Source organism: Loxodonta africana, chromosome 21, assembly GCF_030014295.1.
Source record: "Loxodonta africana isolate mLoxAfr1 chromosome 21, mLoxAfr1.hap2, whole genome shotgun sequence".
NCBI lineage: Eukaryota > Metazoa > Chordata > Mammalia > Proboscidea > Elephantidae > Loxodonta > Loxodonta africana.
The window spans coordinates 23,988,409-24,013,557 of record NC_087362.1 but is presented as its reverse complement, the minus strand read 5'-3'; the positions used below and the strand labels follow the sequence as shown (position 1 = coordinate 24,013,557).

At 42.3% G+C, this 25,149-nt stretch overlaps 1 pseudogene; it reads right to left on the bottom strand.

Moving 5' to 3' along the window:
* Positions 1-343: 343 nt before the first annotated feature.
* Positions 344-7,140, bottom strand: LOC100662135 (uncharacterized; annotated as a pseudogene).
* Positions 7,141-25,149: the final 18,009 nt, after the last annotated feature.

The following is a 25,149-nucleotide window of genomic DNA, read 5'->3' as shown; positions in this document are numbered from 1 at the left end:
TAGCGACCCTATAGGACAGAGTAGAACTGCCCCGTAGAGTTTCCAAGGAGCGCCTGGCAGATTCGAACTGCCGACCCTTTGGTTAGCAGCCATAGCACTTAACCACTACACCACCACATTAGCAAATATAAACTACACCACAACCAAGAATTAGGTGACCTTGCTGAGCTAGAGAGAAAGAAAAGAGACTAGGACAAAAAAGAGTCCAGACCATGTTGACTCTGAGGTGCACACATCCCTGTGGGCAGGAGGAATGTGTGACTCATACAGCTATTATATGTTACTGACACTGACCTAGCCACCCTCTGGGCTCTAACCTGAACACCTAAGAGGGTCCTAACTGGGGAATCCCACTGAGGTCTCTGCCCTGACTCTGACCTTTCAGAAGGAAATCATAATGCCTATCTCCAAAGGCCTTACTGGATAGGTACAAATCGCCAACCTATCAGCTAGCAGGCAAACGCTTAAATTTTGGTGCCATCCAGGGTCTCCATCTGCCCTGAGTCTGACTGGAAAAGATTCCTCAGGTTCCCCTGAGCTTCATCGGAACTCCGATCCTGGGGACGCTGGCACAGTCCTTCCCCCTCTGTAAGAGAAAGACTGCATTTTCTGCATGTGAGAATGTTTTTCCTATTATAATACAACTTTTGAATTAACACATATCAAGGACAGGCACAGAATCATAAAAATAGAAAGATTCCCTGGGGAAAACTCTAAGATGCAGAACAATCCCCAGACAACAACAGGAAACCAGCCCTTAAACTCTTCTGCACCTACCCCTGGTTCTGAGTCCTGTGTTTCCCTGGTCATGAGCGCCCCCTGACCCCCAGTCCCCTCCCTCAAGAGAGGTTTGTGTCTGAGCTCACACTGAATCCCCCTCACTGTGTGAGTTGCACAGTAATACAGGGTCATGTCCTCGACTTTTCAGCTGTCCATTTGCAGATACAGTGTGTTTTTGCCGTTGTCTCTGGAGATGGTGAACTGGCCCTTCGTAGAATCTGCGTAGTACTTACTACCACCAGTAGGGCTAATTTGTCCAACCCAATCCAGCTCCTTCCCTGGTGCCTGTCAAATCCAGCTCATCTAGTAGCTAAAATACTGAAGGTAAATCCAGAGGCTGCTCAAGAGAGTCTCAAGGATCCCCCCAGGCTGCCTCACCTCTCCCCCAGACTCCACCAGCTGTACCTCACACTGGACACCTGCAAACACAAAGACATCCTGGACAGTAAAATAGTCAGAAATATAGATATTTACCTTAACAGACTTCACATTATTTGCATATTAATGAGACAGAATATTTCATTGTTCCACTCCTAGCCCTGCCTAAGAAAGAGAAGATAAAAGACACAAGGACCATGTAACAATGGGACATTGAGGGTACAAGTCCTAATCCTCGGTGATATATGTGTCCCCTGCATTGTAATAAACCCTGTGAAGATAGAGCTCTTACTACCTGACGGAAACAATACGCAGGGGGCATGCTCTTTCTTGTGACTCCACCTTTGAGTGGTTCAGAGACCACCTGAACCTTTTCTGAAACACAACGGGGCTGTGATGACTTCATCCTGGTCTCCTCAGGGACCATCCACAGCACATGAGCAACTCTGAGCGAAGCGCTGTTCTCATCACACGGGAGTGTTCTGCAATACCCATGGGCAGCTGAGAAATCTGCTCCTCAACTGGGACAAACTCCCACAAGCCCCTGCCTGGGTGTTCTGAGCCTCAGGCTGTTCAATAAAAAAGACTCTTGGTTCTCAGCTCAGTCCTGTAATGAGTCATTCTGTGCCATGCTTCTGATATCACCGATAATAGGAATAATATGAGGTTCTTGTTAACTCAGCTGTTTCAAAATATTTTCCAGGAATCTGTGTTCTCAGCAAGATTAGGTCTTACTCCTAAACTCCACATAACACAATTTTGTACTGTATTTATGTATATTCAGTTCACCCCCATCATTCCTCATCTTTACTAGTGGATTTGAGATAAACTTGGATGTGTATACCTGCCACCACATTTGACCCAAACCCTCACACACTCAGTCCAGGTGCCGTGATCTGGGTTTAACATCCAAATGTCTTATTCCTGTGATCAGTGTCTCTCTCATCATTCTGGACCCACTGAACTAATTGAAACAGCCTGTCCTCCAGATCCTGTTACTTCTGAAACTTGGTGCTCATTGCTTTATTTTTTAGGTGAATACTCCTGAGAGAATAGGATATAGAAACACCAGCAGCCCTTGTCAAATTCTTATTTTATATCATTTTTTGAAAAAAGGAAAACCCAGATGCATAGAAGAAAAGCCTCCCTAGCCTTCCTCTGCACCTGCCCTGGGCTGGTCCCCTGAGATTAGTGGGTCCTAAGTGCCCACTTCAGTCCAGCTGCCTCCTTGCAGGGAGGTTCTGTCTGCTTAGAGTCCCTTCACTTGGCACCATCTCTATACACCATGACCTCAGAGGTGTCTAGGGGGCTTTGGGAGCTCTGGAGACATCCAGAGACTGTGCTCCACTGGGGCATTCCTTGCTCTTTGGGCATTTGTATGACACATGGTAGAGGCTCTAGTGACACTTCTTGAACTGTAATTCCTTCTATGTGCGGGCACTTGATTGTGTTGATTTGGGGCCAGATATCACGTGATACAATGGTCAAGTCCATCCTAACTGCCATGAGGCACCTTGATGCTTTATGCAAAATCTGCAAACCTCAGGTTCCCCCACCTTTAAAGACGCAGTCAAGCTATTACCTTGGTGTAAGTTTTTCCAGGGCATGATCTACTACATGGATCTGAGGTCACACATAACTCTGTGGGGTCCTGTCCACTTCTCAGGCTCCCTCACTTTCTCTTCCTCATTGTCACCAACCGTACCTCATGGATGACCTACAGGGAAAGAGTAATTAGAAGCGCAAGGACCAGTTTGTTGCAGACCCTGCTCACACACCTCCATCACGTAGGGGAAGGCATTTCTCTCAATCCGAGTAAAATGCTGCTATAAAGCAAGCATGGCGATTGGAATTGAATTTTGTGAATGGAGTATTAAACACATTCCCGTCATTGGCATCTAGACCTTACATTGTACATACATTAGTTTCTGATTCCATCATTAGTTCGTCTTCCTGCACTCATTTCAAGATCAACATGTAGACCGGCACAATGCCAACAGCAATGGTGAGTGGGGAAACTCAAATGTTTATAAAAAGTGGCCACAGTACACGGAGTTCCCAGATGCAGGCCTTCTAGAAGGGATTGGATCCAACATGGACTTATGGACTGGGGGCCTAGAGTGCTCATTTATACGAGTTCTTGTCCTTAGAGCCAGTTTGTCCTTACAGGTTGCTGTGGACACGAAAGTTCATTTCCCAGCCCCCCTATGGGTTTTGGGGATATTTCAAGTCCAATGTAACGTTTGCAGAGCATGGAGTGACCCTTATGTCACCATTGATGCAGGAGCCATGTCCCCATTCCTCCGTGTGCCAAGGACCGCTGAAGCCATGCTCACCCAGGTAATCGTTTCCAGATATTGACTGGAATGCAGGACCACCTGACTTGTTCAAGTTTAACCACAAGAATATCTATAAAGTCCACCCACAAACCAGTTTAAGTACAAGCCACTGTGTGATAAAATATTTTTAAATGGGGTGTGAATGGCACAAACTGGAGACACTTGTGTTTAAAGACCGGCCTCAGCCAGAGTCTTGAACTCACTGAGGGAAGGATTAGACCACTCAAGCCGTGCCACATAAAGCCCCTCCCCACCAAATGGTAACTAACTCTCTCCTGAGTTTCCCATAACATGGCTACAGTGTTTCCCGCTCTTTGTCATACCCTACTTCCTGCAGAAACTGTAACAATTGTGTGAGACACAGGCTTGAGACTTGAAGGCTGGGCTTTAGTCAGTACTTCCATCACTACGAATGTTGCCCATATGTTCTCATTTCTTTTCCAGAGGTTGTCAGATCCAGACACACAATAAGTAAGAATGCCCAATTGCAATGCTAAACTTTATCAGCCAAATGCTCAAATAGTTTATACCACCCTGGGACACTACACTGTGTAAAAACCAAACCCATTGCCATCAAGTCAATTCCAACTCATAGCGACACTGTAGGATAGAGTAGAACTGCACCATCAGGTTTTCAAGGCTGTAAATCTTAACAAAAACAGATTGCCACATCTTGCTCCCAATATGTGGCCATTGGGTTTGATTCGCTGACCTTTCTGTTCACAGACAAGTGTTTTTAACAACTGCGCCACCAGGGCTCCTCTCCATACTACGTAGAAGGGTGTATTATTATTTGAAATAGAATCATAATTTAGTGTTTAAAACATAACTTTATTGTTTAAAATTTTTATTATAAAGTTTATGGTAACCACCAAAAATTTAATAAAATAAGAAATGAACAATAAGTCAATAGAAAAGCTATATGTGCTACCATTGAAGTGATTAATTAAAGAAAATGTTAGCAGAAAAAAGAAGAAAAAAGGAGCAAACAATCTAACCAATAGCAATAACTAGCCAAATGTGGATTTTAATGCAAGGGTATAAATAATAATGTTACAATTAAAAACCTAGGTTGTCATATTAGTTTAAAAAATAAGTTCCAGATATATTCCATCTATGAGAAAGCCACTTTAAATATAAACACATAGAAAGGTTAAAGGTAAAAGATGAATAAATACTTAACAGCAATACATGGACTAAGAGAAAGTTAGAATAGCAGTATTAACTTCAGACAAAGAGGACATAAAAGAAAGGAAGACTACAGAGATAAAGAGGTACCTTCCATAAGGATAAGGTGATGAATTCTCCAAAAGATATAAAAACCCTGACTAATGGAACTGAAATAGGAAATAGAGACATCTATACTACACTTATATATTTCAACACTCTACTCCCTGTGATTGATGCAACAAGTAGGAAGAAAATATGTAGAGATACAGACGACCTAGTAGCAGTATCAACCTACTTTAATAATTGCAATTTACAGATATCTAGTGAGGCATTGATGGTTCAATGATAGAATTCTCTACGCTCGTGTTGGAGACAAAATTTGATTCTCAGCTAATGCACCTTGTGCTCGGCCACCACCCATCTGTCAGTGGAAGCTTGCATGTTGTCACGATACTTAACAGATTTCAGCAGAGCTTCCAGACTAATACAGACTAGGAAGAAAGAGATGGCAAACTCCTTCTGAAAATCAGCCATAGAAAACCCTCTAATCCCTGGTCTGGAATGTCTTCCTCATTTGTCTCCTCTCTCTGGTACTTCTGCCCAGTGGGAGATTTCCCATGTGGAACATCATCCTTATCAGGCTAAACAAAAAGGGCATGAGTGCAAGCATGATCGGCTCTCTGGTTCCATGGATATTCATCTTTGTAGGGGCGTCGACCAAGAGCATCAGCATGAGTGACAAATATCTTCTGGCCAATTGGTCAGCTTCTGCCTTAGTTCTCGCACCCAGATATGAGAGCTTCTGATTTTCCAATCTGTGTTCCTCCAGGCACCCAACCACACTGCCAGCCCATTGGCCTACAATCCAATCTGCAACCAGTCATGGAGATGGTGCAAGACTGAACAATATTTTATTCTGTTGTGCATGGGTTCCCCGTGAGTCAGGGCCGAGTCAATGGCATCTAACAACCACAATAGAGCATTCAACTAAAAAACAGAAGAATATACAAACCGTCACCAACCAGGAGAGAAAAGTCCTGGCCATCTGCTCCTGCCCCCATAAAAATTACAGCCTTCAAAACCCTATGGGGCAATTTTACTCTGCCTTCTAGTGTTGTTATGAGTGGAAAATCAGCTCGGAAGCACACAACAACAATGTGAAAAGAAAATAAATATATATATATATATACATCAACTAATCAACTCTTATATCACTACCCCCACCCAATGATGTTCACGTACACACGTGCACATCTATTCATATATATACTGCATGAACAGAGAATAGAAGATAAACAAATGATGTTCTCAGTAGAGGGAGAAATAGAAAAAAATTCAAATTTCATTCATGCTAAAAAAAATCATTTGCACCTATGCTTAGAACTGAAAAAAGTATATTAAAAATACACAACAAACACCATAATAAAAAGTGAAGTGATGTAAGCTTGCTCTGAAGATGGAGAATAAGACCAAATGCTTGCTGTTTTTGCCTACCAGCAGTAAGGCAAAAGAAGAAAATAAAACAAATAAGTAAGGCTCTGAAATAAAAGGCATAATTAACAGACTTTGTGAGCTTGGTTGCAGAAAATATACTAGGGAAAAAATATGAAAACATTAGTGAGTTCATTAAGTTGGATCTTTGCAGTAAAGTTCTGTGTACAAACTCAGCTATGTCTCAGGCCTGTGAAAAAGTAACATTACAATGCTTTTGGGTAATCTATTGGGTGATGAAGGCTGATCCAAGAGCATCTCTTCCCTCCTGTCAGGAGACACCACCTAAAGCAGCCAACCCTCGTCTCCTTTTCCAGACCCCATCAAGGACCCCCAAACTGCACAGCTTCAAAGGTTTTTCAACAAGAGGGGACAGCAGAGGGCCAGAGAGAGAGAAACCCTACAAGCCAAAAGTCACAGCTTTGCCACGTAGCCCAATGCTCCCAACTTGGCCCATCCATTATCTTCCCACAAGGAATAAAAAGAAATAAGAAGGGGACATTTGAAAGTCTCCCAACTCCTGCTATCCTCAGGATGTGGTTATCACACCGTGTCTCTCACACAGTAATACACAGCCATGTCCTCAGGGCTCAGACTTCTCAGCTCCATGTAGGCTGTGCTTGTGGATGTGTCTCTGGTCATGGTGACTCTACCCTGGAACTTCTGTGCGTATCTCGTTCCACCATTGCTGGGGTTGATCCATCCCATCCACTCAAGCCCTTGTCCAGGGCTCTGCCGCACCCAATTTATAATGTAGCTGCTATCCAGAAGCCTCGCAGGAGATCTTCACTGATGCCCCAGGCTTCCTCACCTCAGCTCCAGACTGCACCACCTGGACCTGGGAGTGGCCACCTATTGAAACCAAACAGAGGTGGATGAAATCCAACTTGGGTAGTCACAGCCCCCTCCTCATACCTTAGAAAGGGGACCCCTTACCTGTAGCTGCTGCCACCAAGAAGAAGATTCTCCAGCTCCAGTCCATGGTGACAGAGCTGTGTTCTCAGGGCTTCTGTTGGGAGGGGCCCGGTTGCTGAGTGATACTTTGGGGACACAGACATATGCATATTTATCCTACCAGACCTCACATTCTTTTCATATTCATGAGGGAAAATATTGCAACACTTAGGTCTGGGCCCAGCCTGGGAAGTATAAATAAAAGACACAACCACCCAACCCAGGGAAGCTGAGGATGCAAATCGAGGGGTGTTGGTTCTAAAAGTCTGTTTGAGGACATAGGTCCTCTGCCACATCCTTGAATTCTGTGTGTGCGGAGCCCCTCCCACTGAGGAATACAAGGAGTGTAGTTAGGAAAAGAGGAAACAAAACAACCACATACTTGGGGCGATTTCTATTTCTGTCTGGAATCCAGGAATAAGCAAGGATTGGAGGTAAGAAACCATGGTTTCCCTCTGGATGTGACCCTGTATAGGCACTGCTATACCCCAGTAAAGTTGTGAGAATGAAATAGGGCCTGCAGGAAATAGATGTCTACGACATCATCATTTCTTTTAAGCCCTTATTTTATTACAACAGCTTTTAGAATTTCCAGAAAAACAAGGGGGGGAGGGGCTTCTGATTATGGAGAAAGGTGGTAGGTTAATCCTAACAATGGATTTCAAAATCAAAAATAAAGAAAACAATTTATGGTACACTAGTATTCTATTACAAGTAGATATGAAATTTCTAATATCCATTTATAGAGCACTTCCCCAGTCTCTTCTGCCTTGTCATTACACCAGAGAATTCTCATATAATTTGGATAATAGATTGTAGCTTTTTGCCAGCCACTCCCCTTTTTGTCTTCTAAAGTTGGTATGAATATTTAAGCCATACTTTTTTTAGATTTGCTTTTCTCTTTCTCTTCATCGACGGGTAGAGGTGGGGGTGGGGCACATGTAGGCAGGACCAACAGAACAAGTTTTTGACCTCAATATTAGCCCAGTCAAGGGAAGTTCCTGTTGAGCCCTAAGACGAAGCCCCTGATCCTATCAGAAAACCTTCCCACCCTTCTTGCCTCCCCTGGGGCCTCCCTTGTGCTCAATGGATCCTGAGCTCCCTCTGCAGGCTGGCCCCCTCCCTATAGGGGAGGTCTGTGCAGGGCTCATACTGTCATCCCCTCTCTGGTCTGGCACAGTAATACATGTCCAGGTTCTGCGCTCTCACGCTGCTCATTTCTAAGTGGAAAACAACATTGCTCTCGGCAGCTCTGCGTAAGTGGTGGGTGGGTAAGTGCCCGTGGTGGTCAGCACCAAGTAGCCAACCAGCTACTCCACTGTCCCACTCCCTGCCCAGGCCCTGACCAAATCCCCACTCACCGCAGACCACTCAGTTGCATCAGCCACCAGGTATGGGTCAGGATGCCCTGGGCTGGGTCCCAGGAAGGTGATATGGACTTGGTCGTAAACCTCAGGGGCCAACCTCACATCTGACACACAGCCACCTGGCAGGGACAATGGGACATCAAGGTAAGGCCGTGAGGGGGGAGAAGATGTGAGGGCTACCACATTCAGGGCTATCCAGGGAGTCTGAGTGAGGGTCCCAGTGCTGGGTCCTGGTCCTGAGATAGGGACCCCATCCCATGAGTGCATAGGCAGCCTGACCTGTGCAGTGTGCATCACTGCCTGGGCTGGCCAAGCCCCCATATATGTGGGGGCAAATCCCAGATGTGTTGGTCACCCTGTGCTGGAGAACTGGGCCACGCAGTCCTCAGGAGGACTTTGACTAGTGCGGGGTTCATAACTGAGAGAAAAAAGAGTCAATTGTTCTCCACAACCGGAGTGTGTCATGGCTCAAAATGTTAAGGAAACAGAACGAACACACAAACGATCATCCACAACTACTAGAGCAAATATTAAGAGGTGCTGATTATGCCCTTAATTGTGGTAGGTACTTTACAACCGAATCTCCTTTAATGACAACATTCATTCCATACAACACGTTCTATCATTACCACCCTTTAAGGGTAAATGCAGAGCAGTGGCACCATCCACTGAGTTGCACACAGACCTGTGTGTTGGCATAGCTAATGCACACCATGGAGGTTTGGTTCAGGATGGGTCTTGGTGGTGCCTGTGTAATGTCACCTCATTTGTGCTAGAAATTTCCACATGCATCATACAGAGAGGATGAGAAGTACTTGTGTGTCTGCATCTGTCTCTGTGTGTGTGCACGCATGCACAAATGCATGTGTGTGTTTGTGCCTGCATGTGCTGATGTGCATGATCTGTGTCTTTGTGTGCACATATATGTGTGTACCCATGTATGTTTGTGTGCATAAGTGTGTTTATATTGTGTCTGACTGGTAGTGGCCCATGTACATGAGCCTGTGTGTGCCTGTGTGTGCCTTTGTGAGCTTGTGTGTTTTATGTCAGTGTATATGTGTGCCTTTGTGTGCATGTAGGTGCATGCTTGTGCGTGTGTGTGTGTTCATATACATCTGCCGTCCTGTGTCTAGGTACAGAGTTATCATGTCACGTGTGCTCCTTGTTGTGGACAGAAGTCAGAAAAGTGTGAGGACCCTGGAGGACCTGTTCCTGAGGAGGGAGCTTTTGTGTGTGATGAAGAGTACAGACTCCGGATGTGGGGGGAGACCAGACCCTGGAATCAGGACAAGCCACCACATGGTCATCACCCATGTCGGTTCCCTCAGCACTCAGTGCAGCCCCTAGGGAATCATGGCAGATTCCATGGCAGGTTCTCTGGTCACAGTTTGAAAAGAGCAGGGGAGCCCTCCTGGCCCAGGGAGAGTGGGACACAGGCTGGCATCTGGAGTGTGGTAAGTGAGTGCAGGGTGAAGGGTGGCTTCACCAGCACGTCCCAAATGTGCTCTCCACTTACAAGCTGTGGCCACTCCAAAGTGAAATCCCATAGCAATGGAACAACCCTGGTGTCACTCTAAAAATTGTACAAACTGTCCAAAAACACACAATATATGAACAGCTACACTCCACTGCCTTTGTAATTATTTGCCTGAGAGCCCACGGGATTTACCTGCATTGGGCTGGTCATGTGGATGGTGAGCACAGCTGGCCACTGTCCCCACAGTCCATGTGGGTTTTGACCCCCTTTAGAAGGCCTGGGTTTGTGGCCTTACTACACTGCTGTCACTTTTCTCACACAGTTGAGATTCCTCACTCATCATTGCTGTTGGCATTACCCTGGTCTACACGATGATCTTAGAAATGAGTGCACATTAGACAAACTGATGAAAGGTCTGGAAGCCAATGATCAGAGTATGTTTAATATTCAACCCACTGGGCTCAAATTCCAGCTGCAATGCCTGTTTTTATGGTAGCATTTTACATGGATTGAAAAGGCAGTCCGTAGTTTCTGTTATTGCTCACGTGGATAAGATCCATTGACAAAGACCATTTACTGAAATGACCATTTCCCTCTTTCTGCAGTGCTATGTGAGCCTTTTCTGAGACTATATATTGTGCTCCTTTGATCCATCTGCTTTTTCTAAAAAACCAGTCTTCCTAGAGGTTTATCAGTTTTACGAGTCTTTACAAAGAACAAATACTTGGCTTGGATTGCTTTGTTTCTTATACAATTGTTTGCTAAATTTTTGATTTATATTTCTATATATATATGTTACTCCTTTTCCCTACTTCTCTTAAGCTTAATTCACTTTCATTCACCAGGTTCTTAAAAATGAAATTTAAGTAATTGATTGTCAGTCTTTCTATTCATTTTTAATATTTTCCCTTAAACCTACAGATTTCCCTGTAGCATTATATTACCTTTATTCCATGAGTTTTGGTGTTTGCTATCATCATCACTCTTATTTTCATTCAGAATTCTCCTTGGTCCAATGAATTATTTCAAAGGCTATGGTTTAATATGCAGGTGGGTTTTTCAATTATATTTGCATTCATTTCTAGCTTAATTCTATTGTCATCTAAGATCACTGAGAGGAGAGACATTTGTTTCCTGCAGGTCATTCTGCTAAGGAGAAGATTATTTCACTACGAGAAAAGTTTCTCAACATCATTAACTACCAAAAACAATCAAGCATTATAAATGAACATTAATGCTTTACAATTAGAAAAACTGCCTGGATCTCCTTAACATGAGAGTAATTACTATGCCCTGCGACTGGGGGACTCTATGCAGTTACAGACAACAGCAGGATCTGTGGGGTGTCGTTCTGCACCTCACCCAGGACTGGTTGAGGTCCTTGTAGCAGAGACTATGGGTGCGACCCTTGGAATGCATGACCTCACAAGTAGACACTGACTGCTCCCTGGTGTTCACCCTTGGGGAAGCTGTCTGTAGACTTTGCGCAGTCAGGCCAAGGGACCAGAGAGACTAGAGAAGGGAGGAAAGGGCAGATTTCAGGTGTCTGAGGCCCAGGAATGATAGGGGATATTTGGCCAGTTGAGAGTCATTTATTATTCTGCCAGTGGCTTTAGTCTCTCCTTGACCTCCCACAAATGAGTCACCAATAAGGGAACCTGGTCCTTCCCTCTATCATGTTGACTAGCCCCACCTTATATCTCTAAAACATCAAATCCAATTTGAGAAGCTGGCTGAAGAAATATAAACATAATATCTAGACCAACCTCTCCATCTGGTCTCTCTCTACTCTGGCTCAGTTGAAATTTATGTGATGGCAGGGCTTTTTGTTTTGTTTTTGTTTTTCTTCTTATGTCAGGTGAGGCCCATCACTCTGTGCCACTTGTGGCCCCTACTGTCTACTGCAGTGCCACTCACTGACAACACAAGGAGGGTCACATGTGTAATATGGAATCTTCCAGTATCCACAGTAAAACAATTAAAAACAAATGAGAATAATGGTAATAATACATCTCATTTAACCCACTATATCAAAAAATTATTACTTTGCATGTAATCTTAAAAAATGAGAAATTCCACAAATTTTCCTCACACTGAGTTTTAGAAATCTGGTGTGTATTTTTCACTACAGACCTCTATTTGAACAGCACATATCTAGGCCTGACTACATCTGTCTCACCACCTGAGCAGACTGAGAGGCCTGTGCCCACAGGGGTGTCTTCTTGCCTCTCTTACCAGGACACTGAGACTAAGTCTGGCAAGAATAGAATGTTGAACCATTGCTTTAATGGAACACACATATTTCACTGAATAAACATACAAACCAGAAGCAACAATGGCTGGAGGGATTTCTCCAGTTCAGGGAAAGGCCTGTGAGGGCAGGAAGTAGATTGTCCTCTGCTTTTTCTTCCCAAACAAAGGAAGAGTTGGAAATGGCTCAATGTTTGACTCATAGATTGTCAAGCTGAGGACAAAGTCTGCTTCCTTGTTTCTAGAGTTCTGTGAGGTGATGGTGAGAAAGCAGGAAGTGAAGGACAGTCCTTGAGAAAATTTTTTTTCAAGACCATTATCCACTTTTTTTTTATTATTATCCACAGACCCCAGCAGGAAGTCCCTACCTGTCCTCCTCCTGCACCAGCCCTGGGCTGGTCCCTGTGCATGGTGCTCCTGAGCACCTTCTGCAGGCTGGCCTCCTCCCTGCAAGGAGGTTTGTGTCTAGGACCCCCTCACTCTGTGTCTTCAACAGTGCTCCACAGCCATGTCCATGGATTCAGGTTGCCCATTTGCAGATACAGTGTGTTCCTGCAGTTATCTCTGAAGGTGGTGACCTAGCCCATAATCTGCCATAAGGCTGTTGCTAGAATTTCTTACCAAACCAATTCATTCCAGCCCCTTTTGCTGGAATGTTCTTACCATCTGTACTACCTGAATCTCTGGTTTCAAAAAGAATAAATGAGGCAAAAGGGGAGGTTATTGATAAACGCATTGTCCTTACTTAGTGCAGATGGTTAACGTGCTCTGTTGCAAAACAAAAAGTTGGAGGATCAAGTTCACAGAGGTGCCTGAGAAGAAAGAAAGACCTGGTGATCTACTTCCAAAAAATCAGACATTGAAAGCCATATGGAGCACAAGTCTACTCTGATATGCATGGCATTGACATGTCAGAGTCAACTTGAAGGTTACGGGCTTTTATTGAGGAGATGCTATACACTAGATCCTATCACAGCACGTCACTGCTATCCACAGTACCACCTATCTCAGCAAATACTGCTTTGAATCAATTCCTGTGTTTGTGGTGGTGTTTGTATCTAATCAGCATAAGCATCATCCAGAAGGTTACACACACCTGGAACAAGGATTTGTTCACAGGCACTATGAGCTAGACTCACTTCACATGTGCCAAGCGAACGCAACTGCTCTGTCCTTGTAGAGTTCAGCTTCTGTGTGGCAGCTGGTGGTTTGCATAGTAATGCTCTGTAATGACCTCATATCTCAAGCTGCCCATTGCAAATTGTAGCTAGAGTGGCCCCAGGAATGTTTCAACTTACTCAGAAATGATGGGTGTGGCTATCACGGCTGGGGGAAACTTTGCTGGTCTCTTCCCTTTCAGATCTGTGCTTGACCCAGGCTGCTAGTACAAGTGTCCTCATCAAACCCACTCCCACTGGGAGGAGTTGCCTGGAGGGCTGGCATCTGTGGCTTGGCGGACACCCACAGCAGTATGTGGAGGCAAGAAGTGGCAGAGGAAGAAAGCAGCATGGGGACCCCAGTCAGACAGGCAGTCTACACAAAGCATCCTAGCCACTGTGTGGCCCAATGTGCAGAGTGTGAGGCCATGGAGACCTGCAAACGTCTGCGTCTCTGCCCCCAGAGTCTTGAACCATAGATTAAATAAGCATCTTTGCCCTTAAGAATATATCTCGGAGAGATGTGGGCAGTGATCTCTAATTATCTGCTTGAGAAATGCAGGGCACTGTGGATAACAGAGAAACTTTGTAATAAACACATCGGAGGCTATATATTGATTTGGGGTATTGTGCTAATATGAGCTGAGGAGGCAAGTGTGAAATCTGTGTTGTGGTGAGAATTCCCCTCAGACTCAGGAAGTAGGGTTTTCTGGGTGAATACATGGGGTAAGCCTTGCTGTGTGCTCCTGGGAGGAGGAGAAGGCCACATGGGACCTCCAGGTAGAAAATTACCAATGTTTACTGCTGCTGGACCACACACTGAGAGAAATTGTGAGCAACACAGAATGGAAAAGTTGCAGTGGCTCAACTGAGTGCCAATCTTCACAGGATGTTCCTGTGAGGCCAGGTGGCTAGCTGGTCAGGTGAGTGATGTCACACACCACCATGAGGCTCCCACAGCCAGGGAGAACCCATGTTATCTGGGCACTGATGGAACCCTGTAGAGACTGGGATAGGGACAGAGATCACCACCAAAACTCTGTCTAGAGCCATATACCTTCTCTTCCCTACGAAATCCTTAATGTGCAAGAGAAGGGCACCAAAAGAGGAAGCAAAGCTCACTTGTGGTAATCCACTGAAGCTGAGGAGACAATAGATGGTGTCGAGGACACTCTATCCTGCAGGAGGGTCAGGAAGTCCTGCCAGACCCAGGGTGGCTTCTGGAGGAGGAACAGGGACACTTGGAAGGCCATACCTCAGATCCAAAGTTCGCAATGCCTGCTTAAGAATGAGGCTCAGTCAGAAGATCATAGAAAGCCACAATCTTAGCACAAACTCCACCACAACACCGAAAACCATCAAATAAAATAACACTGGAATACACCTGGGAGCAATGAAAAGGCAGATTCTCTCTGGAGAGCACAAAGTAAAGACTAAAAGCCAAGAGAAAAGGAAAAATAACAACAACTGTGTATCTCTAGAGAAAACTGAAGTCTCTGATGCTCAAAGCAAAAAAGAACTTCTGCATGTGTAACCAAGGAAACAATAAAATCCAAACCAGACACAATTACATTCACACAAACCTTCACAATAAAGTCCTAGCAATGGTAGAATATGATCATCTCCATGCAGAGAAATAGTTAAATAGTTACAGTAGATAAATAATAAAAAATAAAATGCCATTATCTATTATTCCTTACAAAATAGCTGGCTTTCAACCAACGTTATGGGCATTCCAAAGAGCAAGACAAAAGTGTTTGTAGACAAATTATCAAAGTGAGATTTATATACAACATATATATTGGAACTATCAAACTAAAAATGGAAGCTAAAGTAACTATTTTAAAAGCTCTCAAGGAAAGAGTAGACAGACTACAGTATTAGATAATCTCAGCGGAAAGATGGAAACTATAAGAAAGAATCAAATGAAAATTCAAGAGTTAAATAAAGTCACATAGTAACAGAAATGATCAATGCTTTCAACAAGACCACCAGTAAACTTGGCACAGCTGTAAAACAAAATAATCTGTAACCTTGAAAATGTGTGAAAAAAACTTCTAAACTGAAAGTCACTGTGTATGGAAAACAGAACAGAACATCCAATAGCTTTGGGGCAATATCAAACAATTTAATGTAGATGTTATTGGAATCTCAAAGGGAAAGAAAGATAGAGAAGAAGAAATATTTAAAGAAATAACACATACTCACTTAATCATATCATATAAAACTTCTGAAAGATAAAGAAAAAGTAATAATCTGGAAGTATGCCAGAGAATACATTCCTCACAGTGGAACAGGAAAATTATTACAGCAGACTGCTCGTCAAAACCATACACATGCAAGAAGGCAATGAAGTGATATTTACTGTTGAAATAAAAACAAATTCAACCAGGAATTCCATACCTAGTGGAAACATCCATTCTAAGAGACAGAGTCATGTCACCCATCCAGGCTGTCTTACTTTTCCTCCAGACCCCACCATCTGAAGCTCACAGGGGTATTCGCAGACACGTAATACTAGGGTTGGGGTGGGTTTGGGTAGTACGGGGATCAGGAGACCAATTGCCCAGTCTCTGTCTCTCTGTCTCTGTCTGTCTGTACGTCCGTTTCTCTTTATCTATCTATATGTATATATATACTCAAAAATATCCATCTAAATTTAAACTCCTGTTCAAATAAGTAGTTAAACATTTTTCTGGTACCAAGTAACTTGAATAGACTTAATATTATCTATCTGACACTTCTAATAAAGAAGTATAATTATTGCTTATTGCTAAAGAATTCCATCTCCTGTTGTTCTGTTACCTTTAGGGAAAGTAACAAGGTCTGATCTTCAAACGCAAGAATTTCCCATAGACGTTAAAATTGTAATAAAGGAATATTATGAACAATTCTATTCCCACAAATTTGAAATCTTAGATGAAATGAACCCATTCCTTGAAATACACAATCTAACAAACTCATACTGGAAGAAATGCATAATCTAAATAAGCTTATATTTATTGAATATATTGAATGAGTAAACAATAACCTCCCAAAAAAGACAGGATCACAACCAGGTGGTTTCACTGGTAATTTCAATCAAACACATGAAGAAGAATTGCCATCAATCCTTCTCAAAGTCTTTCAAAAAAGCCGAAGAACACTTTGTACCTCATTCTATGGTGCCGGCATTATGCAAATACCAAAATCAGACGAATTCATTATTAGAAAGGAAATTACAGGCCAATAACTTTCATCAACATAAATTCAAAAATCCTCAACAAAACATTAGCAAATTGAAACTAACAATGTATTAAAAGAATTATACATCACAACCAGGTGCAATTTATCTCAAATAAAACAGTTGATGTAAAACTCTGAAAACAATTCAGCATTCATCACACTGAAAGACAAAACAAAGACACATTACGATCATAACAGTAATTGTAGAAAAAGCATTCAACAAAATCCAACACACATTCATGAAAAAAATTATCAGAAAACTAGGAATAGTACACAACGTTTTCAACTTGATAAAATCACGTTTTAGAAAAGTTGCTGTTAACGTCTTGCTTAATGGTGAGAAACTAGATCCTTTCATGCTAAGAATGGGAACAAGGCAAGTACGTCCCCTCTCTTTGTTATTCAGCTTTTTATTAGAGGTCCTAGCTAACACTGTTAGATAAGAAAATGCAATAAAAACTCTCCAGATTTGAAAGGAAGAAATAATAACCTGCTTGGTAAGCAGGTGTACGATTGTCCATGCAGAAAAATTCCAGAGCAACAGGGAGCCACTACAGTACAACTAACCAGATGAGTGGGGTGTTCCTGGCTACCAAAAAAAAAACCCAAACCCATTGCCATCGAGTAGATTCTGCCTCATAGTGACACTATAGGACAGAGTAGAACTGCCCCACAGAGTTTCCAAGGAGCGCCTGGCAGATTCGAACCACCAACCTCTTGGTTAGCAGATATAGCACTTAACCACTACACCACCAGGGTTTCCAAGTTTATGGATAGGAACATTTAAAATTATTAAGATGCCAATTCTCCCCAATTTGTTCTATAGGGTCAACTCAATCACAATCAAAATCTTAGCATGTCATTTTCTGAATATTAATACACTAATTCTACTCTAAAGTTAATATGTAAATCAAAATACCCAGAAAAGCAAATATATCACTAAAGAAAAACAGAGTTCAAGGACTGACATTACCTGACATCATTTACTATAAAGCTACCGTGATTAAGATAGAATGGTATCGGATAAAGAGTAGACAAATAGATCAGTAGAACAGAATAGTGAGCCCAGAATTTTTATTGTTGTTAGGTGTCTTCAAATCTGTTCCAACTCATAGTCACCCTATGCACAACAGAAGGAAACACTGCCCGGTCCTGCACCATCCTCACAATTGTTATGCTTGAGCCCATTGTTGCAGCCACTGTGTCAATCCATCACGTTGATGGACATCTTCTTTTTTGCTGGCCCTCTACTTTACCAAACATGTTGTCCTTTTCCAGGGTCTGGTCCCTCCAGATGACATGTCCAAAATGTGTGAGATGAAGTCTCACCACCCTTGCTTCTAAGGAGCATTCTGGCTTCTTCCAACACAGATTTGTTCGCTCTTCCAGTGTTCTTCGCCAATGCCATAATTCAAAGGTATCAATTCGTCTTCAGTCTTCCTTATTCATTGTCCAGTTTTTGCATGCATATGAGATGACTGAAAACACCATGGCTTGGGTCAGGAGCAACTTAGTCCTCAAAGTGACATCTTTGCTTTTGAATACTTTAAAACAGTCTTCTGAAGGAGATTTGCCGAATGCAATGCGTCTTTTGATTTCTTGACTGCTGCTTCCGTAGGCAATGATTATAGATGCAAATAAAATTAAATCTTTGACAACTTCAATATTTTCTCCATTTATCATGATGTTGCTTATTGGTCCAGTTGTGAGGATTTTTCTTTTCTTTATGTTGAGGTGTAATTCATTCTGAAGTCTGCAGTCTTTGATCTTCATCAGTAAGTAGTTCAAGTTCTCTTTACTCACACAAAATGTAGTCAACTAATTTGTGACATCTGAACAACAGTGGTGCAGTGGAGAAAAGATAGTCTCTTCAACAAACAGTTCTGAAACGGCTAGATGTATACATGGAAAAAAAATGAATCTAGGCACAGAGCTTACAAATTAAGTCAAAATGTATCACAGAACTAAAGGTAAGAAATAAAACATTACTGCTTCTAAAATCTAAAGAAACGGAAAATTTCTGTGACCTTGGCTTTGGCAATGACTTTTTTACATTCAGCAGCAAAGGCATAATCAATAAAAGAAAAAAAAAATGACCAACTGGTCTTCAATAAAATTAAGACTTTCTGCTCTGCAAAACACACTGTTTAAAAGAATGAAAGGACAATTCACAGAATGGGAGAAAATATTTGTAAAACACATATCTGATGAAGAATTTGTATCCAAAATATGCAAAGAACCCTTAAGACTCAACCATAAGAAAACAAAATGGGAAAACCATCCAAACAGGTTATCTCATTAAAGATATACAAATGGCAAGTAAGTATATGAAAAGGTGTTTAACACCATATGTTATTACAGAATTGCAAATTAAAATATAAATGAGTCACAACTAAACATCTATTAAAATGGTTATGATCCAGAACACTGACAAGCTTTTCAAACCCCAGAAACTACTCAGCAAACTAAGACGTAAAACACAGCTTTATGAATTATATCATGCCAATTGCCTGAGATGTCCCGTGAGATCACAGTACTAATCCCTCAAAACCAGAAATCTAATCCCAGGAGGTGTTTGGTTACGTCTAAGAAGTATCAGTAACTGTGCCCCTTATGTGCTTTATTTTATATATACATATATATATATGAATATAAGTGCATACAGTCACATAGATGCATATGCGTACACATATCCATATACCCACATATACACGCATTTATACATATCTACACATATATGCCTACATACCTACATATGTACACACACATATATATATTTAGGTTGTTTTTGCTGTTGTTTCAATATTATATATGCCATAGATATTACCTAAAGGACCTTTCTTCTTGTGTATTTTTACTGACATTTTTTACGTTCGTCAACCTGTGTACACTTCACCCTCATTCAATCTTACCTTCCCCATCAAAAAAATGACAAGTGTCTATTATCTAGTGAGTCAATCTCCCCTCCCTTGCCATCTTTAGTAATAACTAACAAACATTTTACTTGTACTTGTCACTTAATAAAAGTGAGAACATGGAATATTTGCTTTTGTGTGTGTGATTGACTTATGTTCAACAGAATGTCCTGCAGGCACGGCCATGTTCCAAGATGTTTTCCAAACTCATTTTTCTTTATTACTGAGTTGTATCCTATTGTATGCATGTGCCACATTTTACTTACACATCCATTCATAGGTGGAAACTTAAGGTGTTTCTGTCTTTTTGCTATTGTTAATAGTGCTCTGATGAACATAGGCATGCATGTGTCTGTTTGCGTCACTTCTATTAGGTCCCTGGGGTATATACCTAGTGATGGAATTCCTGGGCCATAGGGTGCCTCTACTTCTGGTTGTTGGGGAACCACCAGACTGTTTTTCACAACTCTGTGTCATTTTGCATTTACGCCAGCAATGAGTGAGGGCTCCAATTTCTCCACATCCTCTCCAACACAAGTGACTTCCTTTTCTTCTTATTTAATCTTGGTCCATTGTCATGGATTAAATTGTGTCCCCAAAAAATAGGTATCAACTTGACTAAGCCATGATTCTCAGTATTGTCTAATTGTCCTCCATTTTGTGACCTGATGCAATTTTCCTATGTGTTGTAAATCCTAGTCTCTGCCTATGGTTCATGAGGCAAGATTAGGTTATATTCAAGAGGATTACGGTGAGCTGAAACACCCTTACTCAGGTCACAGCCCTGATTCCATGAAAGGGGAGTTTCCCTGGGCTGTGGCCTACGTCACCTTTTATCTTACCAGGTAAAAATATAGGAGATGTTTACCAATTTCTGCAGCCTAAAATTGATTAAACCTGCAATAAAGATGCCTATAGGGTCACTATGAGTCGGAATCAACGAGAGGGCACTGGGTTTTTTGGGTTTCTTTTGGGGGGGGTGGTTAATATTTACTGGTGATTGGAAGGTGAAAGTTGGTAGTCCGAAAATATGGCCTTGTTGGTAGAAATAATGCTGGAGATGGAGTAAGAGAATTTTGCAAGACAAGCGACTTCATTGCGAATACTTTTCTCAACAACATCAACAGCTACTATACACATGGACCTCACCAGATGGAGAACACAGGCATTAAAACAACTACATCTGTGGAAAGAGATGATGGAAAAGCATAATATCTTCTGTCAGACCAAGGCCAGTGGTTGACTGTGGAACAGACCATTAATTGCTCATATGCAAGTTCAAGCTGAAGCTGAAGAAAATTAAAACCAGTCCATCAGAGCCAAAATCTGACCTTAAGTATATCCCACCTGAATTTGGAGACCATTTCATCAAGAATAGATTTGACACATTGAACACTGACGACTGAAAACCAGACAAGTTGTGCAATTACATCAAGAACATCCTTCATGAAGGAAGCAAGAGGTCATTAAAAAGACAGGAAAAAATAAAAGACCAAAATAGATGTTAGAAGATACTCTGAAAGTTGCTCTTGAATGTAGAGTAGCTAAAGTAAATGGAGGAAATGATGAAGTAAAATTGCTGAACAGAAGACTTCAAATGGCAGCTAGAGATACAAAATAAAGTATTATAATGACATATGCTAAGATCTGAAGTTCGAAAACAAAAAGGGAAGGACACACTCAGCATTTCTCAAGCCGAAAGACCTGAAGAAAAAATTCAAGGCTGGAGTTGCAATATTGACAGATTCTACAGAGAAAATATTAAATGACACAGGAAGTATCAAAAGAAAATGGAAAGAATACACAGTGTCACTGTACCAAAACGAATTGGTCAGCGTTCAACAATTTCAGGAGATGGCATATGATGAAAAACAGATGGTACTGAAGGAAGAAATCCAAGCTGCACTGAAGGCAATGGTGAAAAACAAGGCTCCAGGAATTAACAGAATACTAACTGAGATGTTTCAACAAAAGGTTACAGCATTGAAAGACCTTACATTACTACTCCAAGAAATTAGGAAGGCACCTACCTGGCCAATCGACTGGTAGAGATCCATACTTATGCCTATTCCAAAGAAAAGTAATCCAACAGAATGAGTAAATGATCAAACAATACTAATATCACAAAACCAAAAAAACACCAAACCCAGTGCCTTCGAGTCGATTCCAACTCGTAGCAACCCCATAGGACAGAGTAGAACTGCCCCCATAGAATTTCCAAGGAGCACCTGGCGGATTCAAACTGCCAATTGTTTGGTTAGCAGCCGTAGCACTTAACCACTACACCACCAGGGTTTCCAATATCACGTACAAGTAAAATTTCGCTATCATTCAAAAGCAGTTGCAGCAGTACATCTATAGGGAACTGCCAAATATTCAAGCCAGATTCAGAAGAGGACGTGGAACAAGGGAAGTCATTGCAGGTGTCAGATGGATCTTGGCTGCCAGCAGACAATAACAGAAAGATGTTTACCTGTGTTTTATTGACTGCGCAAAGGCATTCAACTGTGTGGATCATCAGAAATTATGGATAACATTGTGAAAGCCCAGAATATTCACTTAGAGCACTACCACTCTGAGACACACTATGCTTATAATACATTTAATCTGCATTATCATTCTATAAAATTATTTTCTTTGATCATTTTCTGGGCTATACTTTTACCTAGTACAAGAGATCGATATCTATCTTTCTGTACATTTTATACTTTATCTCCTAAGCCTCTCTATATTTATATAAAATATTTTAATAAAGTCACGAATGTTATTATCTATGTTCTTCTTTAGGTGATCTGAGCACATGTAACAGGTCGCATCTCATTGATGATCCATCCGGCATGTGGAACTGAAAGCTGCCATATTTAGACTTTATGGAAAAAAGAATACAGAGTCTCAAGTGTACTCACCCTAATAGGGTGTATGAGTCTTCTCAATAGAAGAAATAAAGGAAGACAGGGCTCTGAGGCTGCTGGGTAGAGAAAGGAAACCCCAGAGCCTGGAAGGAAATGTGTCTCCGCCACGCTTTTCTCTCCTGCACAGATGGGAAGCACATCAGAGTCGGCCTGAGTTATTGTACAGAAGTTCCCCTGGGCTGTGTCTCTGTGCTCCTCTTGCACAGTAATATGTGGCTGTGTCTACAGGGTCCGTGTTTGTCATAGTTAGATACACCTGCTTTTTGGAGTTGTCCTTGGAGATCGTGAGCCGGCTCTTCAGAGATGAACTGTAACGCTTATCATCATCCCAATAAATGAGTGCAAGCCACTCCAGTGCCTTTCCTGGAGGCTGACGGATCCAGCTGACAACTGCACCACTAGTACTCAGTGAGAATCCAGAGACGGTGCAGGTCAGCGATAAGGTCTGGGAGGGTTTTATCAGGCCAGGACCAGACTCCTTCAGGGTGACTTGGGAAAGAACCCCTGTGGAGAAAGCACAAGAAGAAAGTGATGCTGGTTCAAAAGGATAACAGGAGTCTCTTTATCCCTGCGTGATCCCCTGACCAGAGCACTCACACGAAGGAAGGCTCAGCAGCAGGAGAGTGGAACGAAGCGTGTCCATGGTGGATCACAGGAGTCACTGATGCAAGGCCAGGGCTCCGTTTTTCAACCCACGAGAGGGTGGGGCTGGTGGATATTTGCATTTCCTTTAAATGGGTCCTGACCCTATAAAGTGGACCCTGGCATCAGGGTACAGTAAAGGGGCCAGTACTGATGGAGGAACATTGAGGCTTAGATGAGGGCTTCCATATACCCCTCCCCCTGAGGGACAACTTGACCATTGAAAGTCCAGGACCTCAGGACAGGAAGTTCTTGGAAATGTAAGATGCAGTAAAGGCTGTGAGACTTTGGTTAAAACATATAGCATCCTCACCTTGAATGCTTCCTTATGGACATTTGCCCATGTGATTATTGGGATTACTGTTCTAGAGGAGTGTGACTAGATTTCAAGGCAAATGTGCTTACCTTTGCCTTCAAGAAACAGATAGTTATGTGCTTAAGGAGAATGGAGGTTATTACCAAATACTCTCTTAGCCTTTCTGTAATACTAGTAGGCAAGCAGAAATTTGTTAGATGAGAGATAGTCAATCCACAGATAATTCAAATTTGATGAGTAAACAATCCAGTACCAACCTGTGACCCTCCTTTTGGGTGCTTCTGGGTGGGTCTACACTCAAGCCTGCATTTCTGAAGGAATAGTCAATAGATAACTCATCTAGTGATTTTGCCTCATGGGCCCTCGGGAGAGACAGATGACTGCCTATCTGTCTTTCTCCTTCTCAAACCATGATTGAGTAGATGTACGGAGCAGCTGGAGTCGAGGACTTTCAGGGAAACAATTTTCTGACAGAAAGTTCCCACCCAGCCACTCTCTGCACCTACACTAGAATTGGTTCCTGTGCTTGAAGCAGCCAGGAGAGTTCCTCAAGTCCATATTTTTCTCGTTATTACAGGAAATAGTGTGCATTAGTTGGACATTTTGTAGAACCACTCAGTTCTCTATAGGTACATCCATGCTAACCGCTCTGTGCTCTATGATTTTGTGGGACTTAATCATTTTGAACATTGTCTATAAAATAAGACCGTTGCCAACCCAGAACTGTTGTTCTGAGCCCTGAATTATGCAATCATTTAAAGACCTGCGGTTTACACATTGGCTCAATTGCTGAGGGTTTTTGACTGCCAGCCGCAGAAAACCATGAATTAGAGGTATTGATTAGTTTACTGACCATGCACAGTCCTCTAATAGGAGGAAACAGGCTGGGAGAAGGCCCATGGACCCAAAAAAAATGGGGTCTTGGATTTAGGCAACATCCTTGACTTCTTCACCACTGTTCCTAGAAGTACTCAGCTCCAACTGGCTCTCACATCCTTGGTGCAATTAGTGATTCAGAACCACAGGAAGATTAAGTTTGGCCTAAATTTGGTTAGAGATTCAATTTTATAACAGGGAAATATGTGCTTATTGTATTTCCTACTAGATGTCACTCCATGGAAAAGGTTATCTTTCACAAGAAAAACGAAGTGCTCTTATCTAAAGTTGGAGGGATGATGGATGTCTAGCTAAGGTGTCATTTCCCATGCAAGCTGCCCATCCTACGGTATGTGCATGTGCACACAGATAAGTACATAAACACACACATATGCAAGGCCCAAAAACACTTTCTCATATTTCCATTTTTTAATGATACTCTGCCTGAGAAAATGTAGCTGACTAATACACTGCAAAACTATCACGTTCAACATCGTTTACTTAGGCAACACAGAAGTCCACACTTTGCAGTGATGACCAAGTTACAGTTAGTTTTCATGGATGGCATGGCAATATTCTGTGACGCTGGGACTCAATAGCACCTCAAACACCACCAGCATTCTGCATCTGTAAAAAAATGCTGGTTTACTTAGTGTTTTTAGCCTTGTTTACATTCTCTCTTTTGCTCACAAGAGCCAAAAAATGGAGCACGGAGGGAGAGAATCACAGGGTCACCAGGTACAGCAGGTGGTGTCCATACACATTATCCACATATGGTTTGTCTCCAGCCGTTACCAGAGACGATGGGCTGAGGGCCACCCACCCCGACCCTGAGCTCTACTGTTATCATATTATCATCACACAGAGGACTCACCTGGTCTCTCCTGGAGTCATCACAGG